Genomic DNA, 13798 nt, shown 5'->3' on the forward strand with positions numbered 1-13798 from the left:
CCTTACAATGGTAGGATGTTACTTCACCAATAATATTCCCTGTAATGCTTACTTTATGCTTACAGCAATAATCCTTGCTTTGTCAACTTCCTAACATCATTTCAATCCAAAATATTCCTACCACTTGCCACTGCTCTTTGGCACTTAAATCAGCATCAATGGACCCTTTGTCTTGTCGATAAGGTCATATTAGCCTCTATACAAGGGTACGGGGTGTTATAGAAAGCTGTTAACCCTTTAAAAACAAGAATGTAATAGATTTAAGGGTAAAATAAGTATTAAATTCATGTTACATCATTGAGTAAATGGTAATTTAAGTAACAGAGTAACAAAAAGATTTATCTATCTAACGAGATATATTATTTTGGGATGGAATGTTCATTTTCAATACTAACGGATACAAAATGAATTATAATCAAAAGTTAAGGGTGTAAGGATATTTTACCCTAATATTTAAAAAAGCAAATTGTGAGAAACAACAAACCTTATAAACCCATTTAAAAAACAGCATTGAATTTAAAATTAACTATTTTTACCCAACTTTTTCCATGACTTTACAAAAATGCCCTTAAAGCCCTTTCAGACAAGTAGATGCTCTTGATTTCTCTCTCACATTATCCAAATGTCATAGCCTAATTTTCAAGCCATGACTGACGTAAAGGCCCAATGGGCTTGGTTCACTAAGCCCAAGTAAGCCTATTTATATAATCTTGTACATTAATCCATATGTCTTTAAAATTCAAAATTCGTAATGTTCAAATATAATTCCTTTGAAAATAGTTCATAAGACCCAAATATGTATTCATAATGGCATCATCAACCACAATATACATATATAGCTTGACAAATGAGTCTTAGCATTTCACATCAAGTATTCATGTACACATAATTAGACCTTCACCGTCAGCGGAGTGACTCTGGGCACGGTTGCTAACATTTAGTGTCATGGTAAACCTACTGAGCTATGGATAGGGAAGAGCACCTCATCCTAGGACCAGTCACCTTTAACTTAGAAAACCTAAAACATGAAGTTTAAAAACGTGAGTATAAACCTAGTGAGTGAACATAAGAAGGGAATAAGCAACGTTAAGGAAGGTATAGAAATCATGATGCAATTAAGTTCAAAAACAATGCAATTTAGTTTATTTCTTATTAAAAACCCTTCGTTGTTTAATAACTTGATGATGAAGGTTCCATGAACAACAAAGAAGTTGAAGAGTGAAAACTTTAGTAGAATTCAAGCAAGTCAAGCCCAATAAATTAATTCTCACCACAGCAAAAAGGCATTCTCACTGCAACGAAAATCGGGCCAGATAAAATCTTTGGGGTTTTCACCGCCACAAGGAAAATCCACTCATGCCACATTGTACATTAAATCAAGCACTTTGACCATAATCAAGTTTTCTCAATATTCAATGCAATCACTTATTATTTTCATAACCTTTTCTATAGTATATAAAAAACATATTTATAGCATATATATATATATATATACAAGCATGTATACAACCACCACCTCACCTAGCTTATGTGCACTCTGCACTGCACATAGTCAGAGTCATCGTGTGCACCCCAGCATCGCACACAACTAATGCCATCATGTGCTCCCCCCACATAGTGCACATGGCACATATCATCATCATCGTGTGCACCCCCACATCGCGCACATAGGCAATCTCATCATCCACACTCCCTTACCCCATCATCACCGACAAGTGCAACCCCCACATCGTGCACATGCGCGATTATAATAATCACACAATATTAACTATCAATACACAACATATATATATCAACATAATATGAGAGCACAAGGATTCATCATATTACGCATTCATAACATATAACATTTCATCAAGAGCTTGTTCCCATGCAAATTTTAAGAAAAACCAATAAAATAATTCAAGTGGTTCAATCAAGCATATAATCATTTATTCCAAAACATTTTAATGCAAGTTCACTCACCTTACAATAGCGGGATGTTACATCGCTATTGGTTTGAAGGCGTATCTAGCTATTGCTACTTGTCGGTCTCTCATTATTTCCTCCAGCACGTTACCACAGTACACTACCTTTACTTTTGTACTTCCTAGCAACAATCCAAATTCAATATCTTTAGTGTACCTCACTTCTACTTCTCTTTTTCCTTCAATCATGAATCCTTATTCAACTAACTTATATCTTGACACATTCTTTACCAAAGTGGCCTTTATCCTTTACTTGCGTAATTCTTTAGATTATGGATACCGGTAACTTATTTATGACTCTAGCACATATACAAATCTTGTCTAAGGATATTTATCAAGCTTATCCATCATTTCCACAATAATCACCTAGCATATGACAGCAACTATTAATTTACTTCCATCAAACATTTTCTAAGTCGACATGTACCACCATCCTCATTTACATGTTGCCACCAAGCATAACATTAATATTCATTCACGCACACCAACATCCATAACATTTTAAACCTTTCTTAACAACACATATCTACACACCAAACTTCCAATTAATATAATTACTTTCCAACAATACCCATGACATCACAATAACACTACATATGCATACAATCATTCTCACAATAGTAAACCAATCATAAGCTTCAAATTGTAGCATTAAGCTTACCACTTGGTTTTAGCTTGGATTTCACCCAACAAAATTCATAATTTCCTCACACCTATGGTCACCATAACTGCCACAAAATGATTCACACATCATTTTTCCAAAGATTTAACCAACCATGAGCTTAAAACACAAAAACCGTTATCTCATGTTTCTTGAATCTTGAGACCCACTTGATATTTCTTCAATTACTCTTGAATTACATACTACCCAAGCCTTCCACCTTTCTCTCATTTCTTTCCTTAGCTGATTCTCTATATTTTTCTCTTCAATTGCATGGGAGTCAAGTGAAAATAGGGTGAAAGTATGGAAATGGCATGGGAAGAAGGGGATAGAGAAGAAAAAAAATGCCATCTTGAAGAGATAAGGATCAGCCAAGGATAAGGATGAAGAGTCAAAGCTTCCTTTGAAAGCTTTGATCACTTTAATGACAAAATTACCATTTTACCCTCTAAGGTTTTCACCCTTTTTAATTGTATCCTCCCGCAATCTTTTAATTCTAATTTCTTTCCATTATCTTCTTTTACACATGTCCAAACGGAATATAAAGTTTTAACTCTAACGCGGTGTCCCCATAATATTTAAAATATTTATCTACCGACGTTATCTTTATTTAATAAAGGCACACGGGCCCCATTAACGTCATTTTTCTCTGAAATTTCCTCGTTTGTCTTCTCCCCCACTTAGATTGACCATATACTCTCTTTTCATGGAAAATTACGTCATTGAATAAAATATTAATGTTTTAATATTATTTCATTAATAAAATATTATTTTATTCTAAAATATTTCACCAGTCTCCTTGGCACCCAAAACACCTTATTATACCTCGATTCACTTCCAAATCACTTTTTATCTCACTAATTCATCCTCAATAAAAACATTATTATTCTTTTATTATTATTTCCTCGCATGTGAAATATTTTATTTTAAAATACTCTTTTCACCTTTCATCACTTTTAAACAGTCCAATTAACCTCAATTAGCATTCGATAAGCTTTATTAGCCACCATATCAAAGTACAAGATATTACACAATATACTACCCATCCAACTTTCTCATGCCCTTTATGTGAGAGCCCAACCTCTATAGGCTTGTAGCTAAGCATAGATGTAATAATACAAACCAGGGGTAGTTTCGTCATTTTCTCTAATAAGCTCCCAGAAGAAAGTTTTATGATATTTTAAGGCTTAAATTGGTATAAGACTACATAAATGATGTGTGCTAATGAAAACACGAAGAAAACTAGAAGTTTCAACAATTTTCATAACAGGGGTAAAATGGTCATTTTTCACCTCGAGTTAAAATTTTATATTTTTATGAACCCGAGCATGTTTAGACCATTATGGATATTGTCCCAATGTTAAAAGAGCAAAAAGATTGCATAAAAGATTGGAGGAGAGTAAGTTAATTGGTGGAAGGGCATTTTCGTAATTTTAAAGGAAAGGATAAGATTGCCTATAAATACCTTGAATTTCTAGCAGCTTCTTGAATTTTCCAGTAGCCGGTCTTCTTCTTCCCTTCTCCTCTCTCACGTTTCTTCAAACTCCATGGAAGCTTGATTTTCAAACTTCCACAACTTTTTCTCTCTAGCTCCAATTTTCATGCTTTTGGTGCACCCTTCCATAAACCCTTGTGCTATTTCATCTTCTCACTTCAAAAACCTTGAAATATCTTGTTTTCATACTTTTTCTCACTAGCTGGGCATTTTAGAGAGAGAAAGAGAGAATCACTCTATTGATTTGAAAGCTATTGGAAGATAATCTAACTACAAAGGAACCCTAGGGTGAGTGATGCACCAAGTTTGATTTTTAGCTACAGAAAATGGCTAGTAATTGTGATTTATGAGCTGTTTTATTGTTTAGTATGTTCATTTCTTTTTAGTGATTAAGATAGTGAACATAGATAGCCATTTAAAGTGGCAATTGAAAACTAGCTAAGAGATAGCTTTTAGAGTTTATAGTGTGTAAATTAATCTATTGTTTATGTTAATGTGATCCTAGGTTTTTAAGGAAGCACCATCATTCCAATTGGATCATTAGGGGAATTTGAGTTAACTAAAGGTTCTACAATCAATTGGTGAGTGGACTACCTTCAAAACTGATTTTGGGAATATGATGGATTTGACAAAGTGTTTGAATGATTTTATACAATTTTTCATGAAAATGAATGCCTTGGGAACAAGCTTTTGAGAAAAGGTTTATGTTATGAAATGTGATTATTATGGATTTCTATGTGGCTGCATTATGTTGATATACATATATGCTTGAGTATAATGTTGTGTAATTATATTGACTCGGCTATGTGCGAGTAGGGAGTGCGCATAACCCGGTGATGACCCAGCCATGTGCGAGTAGGGAGTACGCATGAGCTGGTGATGATGATGATGGGATGGTGTGATGATGATGACGGGTATATATGTATATATATATATATATATATATATGTAAATATGTGTGTTATAGGAAATTGATGGATAATGGGTTATGGTTGTAATGCATGTGAAACTTGACATGTTAAACCTTGAGAAATTGTTATGTGTTTTCATGTTGGTTTGGACCTTTTGGTAGGGTGGTTTTTCCTTTGGGAGAAAGGTAAATTTTGCATTGATGCCCTGTATTTTGCTACAACGAGAAACTCTTGGATTTGGAGGGGTACACTGGCCGAAAACTCACTATAGCGAGGATGCATTTTCGCTGCAACGAGAAACTTTTTGTTTTCTGGGTTGCAATTTCACTGCAGCGAGATTAAATCTCGCTACAACGAAAAACTTTTTATTTTGGTCTCTTATCTTGTCCAATTGCTACCCTATCTTTCACTTATTTGCTACCATATGGGAGCATGGACTTCCAACATTAAGGATTAAAAGAGTTAAGTTTAAAATGAGGAGGTTTAGTGAGAAACCCTCGTTCGGTTAATAACTAAATCCCAATGTTGCTGCAACGAAAATTCATTCTTGCTGCAACATAGTTGCAGCGAGAATGCCTTTCCGCTGCAACGAAGATTCGTTGTCGTATTTGACTTGCTTGTGTAATATTGAAGTTTTCATTCTTCAAATGGTTTGTTATGTATGGGTCCTTGATTTTCAAATGATTAATCATTTAAGGGCTTGATGAGGGGTTTTCAATAAGAATAGAAATAAATTGCATTGTTTTGAAAAAGAATGCATCATGATTTCATTAAAGATTCCTTATAGTATGCTTGTTCCCTTCCTTGTTCACTCACTGGGTTTATACTCACCATTTTCAAATTTGTTTTCAAATCATGAGGCAGCCGGTAACTAAGACGAGGTGTCCTTGTAGACCTGTGTCCATCTTTTGGTAGGTGTCTCGGCATTCAGTAGCTGTACATTCATCCGAGTCCCTCCGTTGGAAGTCAAGTCTTCTTTTTGAGATGTATAGGCGAACCTAATGTACATTATTGGAATACATGTTGCAGACAATGTATGTATATAATAAATGAGAAATGCCAATACGAGTTGGCAATGTCTATTACTATTTTGATTTAAAGTTATAATTTGTGACTTAGCGATATTTGATGGAATGGTGAGTGAGATAAATCGATAGGCTTGTTTGGGCTTAATAGACTACGTTTATTGGGCCCTTGCGCCGGTCATGGCCCGAAAATTTGGGTCGTGACACTTTAAACCATTCAAAACTATGTTTTTGGTTTGCTTATCTTCCCTTCCAAAAATCTTAGTAATAATAAAAAGAATTTAAATAGAGGAAAGGAAAGAAATGATTCAAGATTTTCCATTTATTTTAAAGTAAACAAAAGTTTCAATTTTTTTCAAATTTGGTGCAAAATTGAAATAAAGAGAAAGTGAAAAAAAAAAAGAAAAATGAAGAAGGTGAAAAGAACTGTAAGGAGGAAAACGGTTTTTGCATTTTGATTGTATAGGAAAAGAAAGGAATGGTTCAAGATTTTCCATCCATCTCGAGATAAACAAAAGGTTTCATTTCTTTTTTCAAATTCGGTGCAAAATTGAGATAAAGAGAAAGTGGAAAAAAGAAAAAAGAAGAAGATGAAAAAAAAAACCTGTAGGGAAGAAAATGGGTTTTGCATTTTAGTTGCTTCTATCCATCTTTGATTTCTTAAAATCTCATAAAAAAATTCTAGAAAAGTCCTTGCTAGATGATTTTGTTGATGAGTCGCAAAACTTTGTGTCATTTCCTAATGATTTTGTAAAGAAAATGTTCATAAGCTTTGCTAAAAGGAGATGTTCTCTATCGTCTATGAAGGCCTTAGGAGATGGCTGCAACATTTTTTCAACAAGATGTGTAGCAACTTTTTTTTTCAGCATGGCATTAACAGCTTTTTTTCCAACATAGCATGTAACAACTTTTTTTTTTTTGCAACATCACATGTAACTACATTTTAAGCATGGCATGTAACAATAACATTTTTTTCAACATAGCATATAACAATTTTTTTTCAATATGGCGTATAACAATTTTTTTTCAACATGGCGTGTAATAACTATTTTTTCAACATAGCGTGTAACAACTTTTTTTTTTAACATGAGTTGTAAAAACATTTTGAATATGGTGTGTAATAACAATATTTTTTCAATATGACATGTAACAACTTTTTTCTAGCATGACATGAAACAACTTTTTTTTTCAACATGATGTGTAACAACATTTTATTCATGTGTGCTTGAATAGGAGGAGATTTCATTGACGGTCATTTTGTCCAAAAATCTTTTCTCTTAGCTAAAAATAGTTAAAATTCTGAAAAGAGTTATTTTCAAAAACACATTTATCTTTTGAGGGCTAAAAGAAATTCACGATATTTAAATTGTACTAGGTCACTAAGTAATTAATAGTAGGAGGGGTTAGCTGCAAAATTACATGTTCCCATCCTCTTGACTTCGAGTTAGCTTCTTTATCATAGCAATTAATGTTTATTTTAGTTTAGTCATTTTTAACCGTATTATTAAATAATTGTAATTCGCCCCACAATTAATCTTTACAGTAGTTGTCCGTTTAAAAGTGTGGACACTTGCGTTAATATAAGGAAATAAAATGAAGTTAAGGTCGGAAAACTAGAAAGTCGAAGTGGGGACCGGGCAAAAGTTTCTCCATGCGCATATATTTCCTTAACATAGTTTTGGTTTTAGAATAAGACGATGATATAAGTCTCAACCCAACTACCTTTCAGCTTTACCACTTGTTTTATGGTCCCAACAACGTTAATTGGGTGCATATCATCGGCAATGTAAGCTACAAAAGATATTTTATATGGATTTTGGCTCTATAAAACCTTGAACATCAAGAGGAACTACCATCATCTTCGCTGGCTATAAAAAAAATTTTTTAAAAAAAAAACAGCGGAAAAGGAGCCATGGAATTGCTAATGTTGCTTGCCAAGGTTACGGGCACCGTCCTGTTGCTTGGATTTAGCAGTATGTTTGTTCGCCTGTTTGATGCTCTGGTGTTGACGCCAAAAAGGATTCATTCCCAGCTCGGAATGCAAGAAATCAGGGATAATCTACCATCTTTCTTGCCTGGAAACTTTCAGGTTCCGAAGAAGACGCAGCATAAAAGAAAACAGGTAAAAATTAACCCACAATAGTTCCTTAATTCCCTTTATGTCTTTCCGTACTTGGAGCGATGGATTGGAGAGAACGATTGGATGTGCTTTGACATTTAATTGTATTTAACTTCTGATATCTGTATTTGTCTTTCAGGTTCAACACATATGTTTCCACCAGGGAAAATACAGATTTTGCCGAGGAACCATCCGGATATGGCCAAATATTGGCAGTACACCAGAGGACGATTCTGGTCCGTATGTGCGATGATTCTCAGTTGGTTCTCTTTTCCATGGAGTCTTATTTCAATGTTCATGGCAGGTTGATGATCCATTTGTTGAAAGATGATTTTTTTTTTTTTTACTCTTGATTGTTGTAAGGCTGAAGCTTTCGTGCAAGCTTCTTCCCTAATAAGGTAGCATGGCTTTTTCTATTGGTTGGTGATTCATGCACTCTATCCTTTTATTAACAAATTTGTGGTTTTCGATAGGTTGAGAGAGAGAGAGAGAGATTGAGTAATACATTTCACGTTTCATTCTAGTATATACAATTAATTAAGCTAAATTTTAACATCCAGTTCAACAGAAAGCACCGCTCAAACCTTTGACTTCTAATATTTGATTAAGAGAACAAAGTCACGCAATCTATTTAAAAATCCATTTAAACAAATATAATCAAAGTTAGATTAAATTCTACTATCATCAAGATTCTCTACGTTGGCACCCTCCAATTATCATGTGGCATGACATTTCTTTTACCTTTATAGTTTAAAATAAGCTACCACTCACCAAACATCTTTATCTTGTCTCTTGATTTGTTCTTTCCACTTTTATGCTACCATTCTTAACCTTCTTCCGCTATTTTACCAATTGACTTTTCCATCCAATCCCAGTGGGTAGAAAAACCTCTTTCTGATTAGATCAATTCCTTCTCAAGTCAAAACCAAAAACCCAAAATTAAAAGTATTCTAATTAACTATCCCCTATCCGTAATAATCCCAGAAAATTGAATCAATAAATAAATTAATTTCCCCTTAAACTCTGCCAGTGTTATTCTAGCGTTGAAATCACTTCACCTCATTATTTTAAACACACTATGTAAAAGAAGAAAAAATCTATTGAATATTACAAGATGTCACACCTCTTTCAGAATTAACTTAAAAACTTTCTAAAAACGAATCATCTATCTCCATATGAACTAGGTTACATTATTTAAGTTAGCTATATAATTAATAATTAATTTTTGAATAATTTAGAGCCTATTTGGTCTAATTTTTTTTAACTTAAAAGCCATTATGAAGCTCTTGTGACAAATAATAGCTTTTAAAATTAAGATAAAGTTGCTCGATCAATTTACTTTTATAAGCTCTTTTTTATAAATAAGCTTTTTGACAAAACAACTTATATAAGCTCTATTTTTTATTAAAATTACCATAACTTGTATTTAATAAATAACTTTATATTAATCTTGAATTCTTTGTTATTAATGAAAAAAAGTTAACTATTTTTTATCTATTTAAAACAAATTTTTCGAAATATAAAAAGTATTTTTATATAACATAAAGTTTATAATTAATAATAAGTCATAAAAAATTTTTCACAAATAATTTATAAGTAACACATAATTCATAAATAACCTATAAATCAACGATTTCTATTTTTCATCAATGCAACAGCTATTTGGTTGCGAACTCTACCCATGTAACTATCATTCAATGCTCTTCTATAAGTATATGAACCCATTTATTCATCATTATTTTTTTCTTCTTGACTCTTAGGAACATAATTGGGATTACAATCACATTTGTCAAACTCTTCATATATAGCACCACATGGGGTAATATAGTTAAGAAGTGTCGTTGCAACAATAAGTCTTTCCTATTTTATCAATGGAAATGGCTTGATATCATGTAAAATATGTCACATATTCTTCCAAACTCCAATTGTTCGTTCAATGACATTTCTTAATGAAGAATGTGCATGATTGAATGTTTCTTCCACACCTTCTAGTGAACTATAACCTCTAAATCAAGAATGTCATATCTTTCACCATTATAAAGTGCTAGATACCCTTTCATATTAGGATAACCAACATCCACTACATAATATTTACTCAAGAAAAAAGTTAAAGGTTTCAATATTAGCTTATTAAAAAAATTCAAGAGATGAATATATAGAATGGTAAACTTTATATCATAAAAATTATAAGTTGTACCTTCTAGAGGGTAAGGGAACACACTTTTCATTTCTTCAAGCATAGTTGAAAGGATACGGGTGTCATGTGTAGTGTCAAGCCAACCAACAACCACAAAAGTGAATAGCATGTCAAAGTTACACATTGACATGATGTTGTGTGTTGGATATCCCTTTCGACCAATAAACCAAATTTGATCATTTGCAGAAGGAATAGCAAGAACATGTGATCCATCTATTACACCAATGCACCCTTGAAAATAAGGCCAATATCTACGATCATTTTTAATTTTTGGTGGAACTTTTGCAAATTGAAATTTTAGAGCCTTGACAATTTCATTGGCCAGTAAACATAAACTATTTAACACTTTACCAAACTTCCTACTTAGAGTCTCTCTTGATTTTCCAAATTTATATTGGACATTATGATTTGTTTCGCTATATGCATAAGTCCAAAGAAACATAATGACCACTTGTAATGTTGTCATGTCTTTAGATGGATGTAACCATCCCTTATTCATCAATGCATTTGTAACTTACAATACAACATGTGATTCCATCCTAAACATTCTATAACTTTAACCTAGAGTTTGTAAAATTTCACATACTTAATTCCATCCATCTGAATAATTAAATTTGTTTCCTTCTTTTGTTAAGTATTTCATGCGATATACAATTGCAATATCAACTCCTCCATACATGTTTTGATTAAACCTTGCACATTTATTCCTTTTACAACTTGTACGGATGCTTTGACTTCACTAGAAGACATCCGTTCGACAATATCAAAATACATAAGTAGAAATCCAAATATATCAATTAAAAAAATCTTATTTCAAACAAATCAAATAGTACAAATAACAATTCAAATAAATATAACATGGATAATAGTAAATTCTTTCAAACACCAATTCAATTACACATAACAAGTAGCACAAATACAAAGAGAAGTAGTTTAAAGTTCAACATCAATCTAAAATAAACAAATCAAATCCAAAACTAATCAACTACTCTGACCACAGTTTTTTGATAGATTATGCTCATATTGAATCTAATTAAGCTTATCATGTAAATCTGACAAAGAAAAAAAAAAGTGAGTCTATTTTCTTCCTTTTTAATCATTTGTAGTACAAAAATTAAATTCATCTGCACTCAATCTCCCTTCATTTTGTAAAGATTTCATTACTCGAGCACATTTCGGAATACTATATTCTCCTGTCGCTTGCGATGACACTAAAATTTCAGCACTTTCAGTTACATTATGACTTTTTACTACCTCACACATTCATTCAAATGTTCTTTGCATGAAATGCCCCATACTTTGATATGGTGATAAATAAAGTTGGTCGAATGCAAATTGAGGCATAATAAGGAACTTTGGGAACCAAAGAGACAAGATAAAATTTTTAGAATAAAATAATATTTTGTTAATGAAATAATATTAAAAAATTAATATTTAGCCGAATGTCGAAATCAGACATGAAGAAAAATCATATGGTTGATCCAAGTAGGGGAAAAGATGCCAAGCCTGACTTTAAAAAATACTTGTCATGACATACATGTGATGGATAGCATGTATGCATGCTAGGAGAGTCCCGAAAAAAATTTACAAAAGTCGGTATTGTACTTAGAGGTACAACAAAGTTGATTTAAGCTTAGAACTAGATCAACTAGAGAATTTAAGATAAAATTAAGAATATTAAAGTTCTAGAATGGTTTAATATGGTGATTTGGAATTCGAGGATCAATTTGGAGTTAAACCGAAATTTTCACTACCTAGGGGCAAAATGGTCATTTGCCACTTGAGGAAAAAATGGAAATTTTTAGAAAATATTTTTGGCCCCATTTGACTTATTGGAGTATGATTTGAGGATTAAGAAGTGAAAAAAATTTATTCTTGGTATTTTTTAGAGCATAGGGGCAAAATGGTAATTTTGCTACCTTAAGGGCAAAACAGTAATTTTCCACCACTAGGACAATTTCCAGCACATGGTTTTCCCTTATTCTCATTTTGACCATTGACTAATTGTGTGGTGGAGATAAAAAGGATTAAAATTTTTAAAGTTTTAAAAACGGGCCACTAACATGATGCCACGTGTCATGCCTTTATTAATTTATTATTTTCCTTTTTAAAAGGCACAAAAATCAGCCCATCTTCCACCCCATGGCCGGCCAAACCAGCAAGAAGAGAGAGAAAACAAAAACAAAACCCTAGAGAGAGAAAATCAAAGAAAAAGTGTGACTTTTCAAGAAAATTAAGTGAAAAAGGTGAGATTTTTTCTATTAAGCTTGAGTTTTCTTATTCCCAAGCATTTCTCCTTATTTTTCATGATTAAATTGCATGTTTTCATGGTGATTTAATGGATGGTCATATGGGTCTAGAGAGAGAAAATTGTTGGATTGATTTGATTTTGATATATGTTAGTGTTTAGTGTTAGTTTAGCATGTTAGTAAACAAAATATGTAGAAAAACATTCATTTTTCCCATTACCTAGCCTTAGCTGAATTTTCAAGTCAATGGTGAGGAAGAATGTGATGTTATTTTAGGTTATTTGATTATGAAATCATGGTTTTTTATATGGAAATTAATGAATTATGGAAAGAAAATCAAGTAGGAAAAATTGTGACAATGATGCACCATTTTGGCCGAATTTTTCCAAGAAGGAATATGAATGTGGCTTTGCTGATTTTTGGGTTATTTGGTTGGACATTGGTGATTTGAAGCATTAGAAACAGAAATGGGATCAATTGGAGCTAAATTGGATGCGTATTTCAATTTATCGGGTAAAAGACCGAAATAGGTCAATATGGTGTTTAGGCAAAATTTAGACCTTTTGCATTTCATACCATACATTAGTGATCTAAATTAGCTATTTCAATTTAAGGGCAACGTAGTAAATTCCTTGATTTTATACTGTGTCAAGGTGGTGTGCCCTTCAACAAAGGCAAGGAAATTACGCTTGGGGATCATTAAGCTGAGTACACTCGAAATATGAACTTTTGAAACCTGTGAGTAAACCTATTATCGTCTGAATTATCTAGAGTAGTTTTTATTCAATTTTGTGATTTGTGAAAATTATTTTAAATGATGAATTTCTTGTTTTATAAGAAAAATATGAATTTATAAAATAAATGGAATTATAAAATAAATTGAAATTTTTATAAATTGATTTGAAAATAGAATGTTGGATTTGAAAATTTGAGTAATTGGAGACCATGTGATTATTGTAAATTATGATTTGAATTAAATGGCTTGTGATAAATTGGCATAATTGGCTGAATTTATACTTGTGTTGAAAAATATGAACTGTCTGTTTTGCCTTGATAAATTGGTTAGTAATGTAATTGCCATGCTATGCCATTGAGATTTAATCAATTGGTAGATTAAAGATTAACTACTACAGTGGTGGGGTTCCGTGGATGAACCTATTAGAGGGGCACAGTA

At 32.5% G+C, this 13798-nt stretch overlaps 1 long non-coding RNA gene across 1 annotated transcript; it reads left to right on the forward strand.

The window, feature by feature from the left end:
- Window positions 1-7674: 7674 nt before the first annotated feature.
- On the forward strand, window positions 7675-8733 carry LOC18586662 (uncharacterized). The gene is made up of 2 exons (XR_016023135.1): window positions 7675-8181; window positions 8318-8733. It is a non-coding gene; the product is annotated as an uncharacterized LOC18586662 (long non-coding RNA).
- Window positions 8734-13798: the final 5065 nt, after the last annotated feature.

The sequence above is a fragment of the Theobroma cacao genome, chromosome 10, assembly GCF_053813885.1.
Source record: "Theobroma cacao isolate CCN51 chromosome 10, ASM5381388v1, whole genome shotgun sequence".
In the NCBI taxonomy this organism is placed as follows: domain Eukaryota; kingdom Viridiplantae; phylum Streptophyta; class Magnoliopsida; order Malvales; family Malvaceae; genus Theobroma; species Theobroma cacao.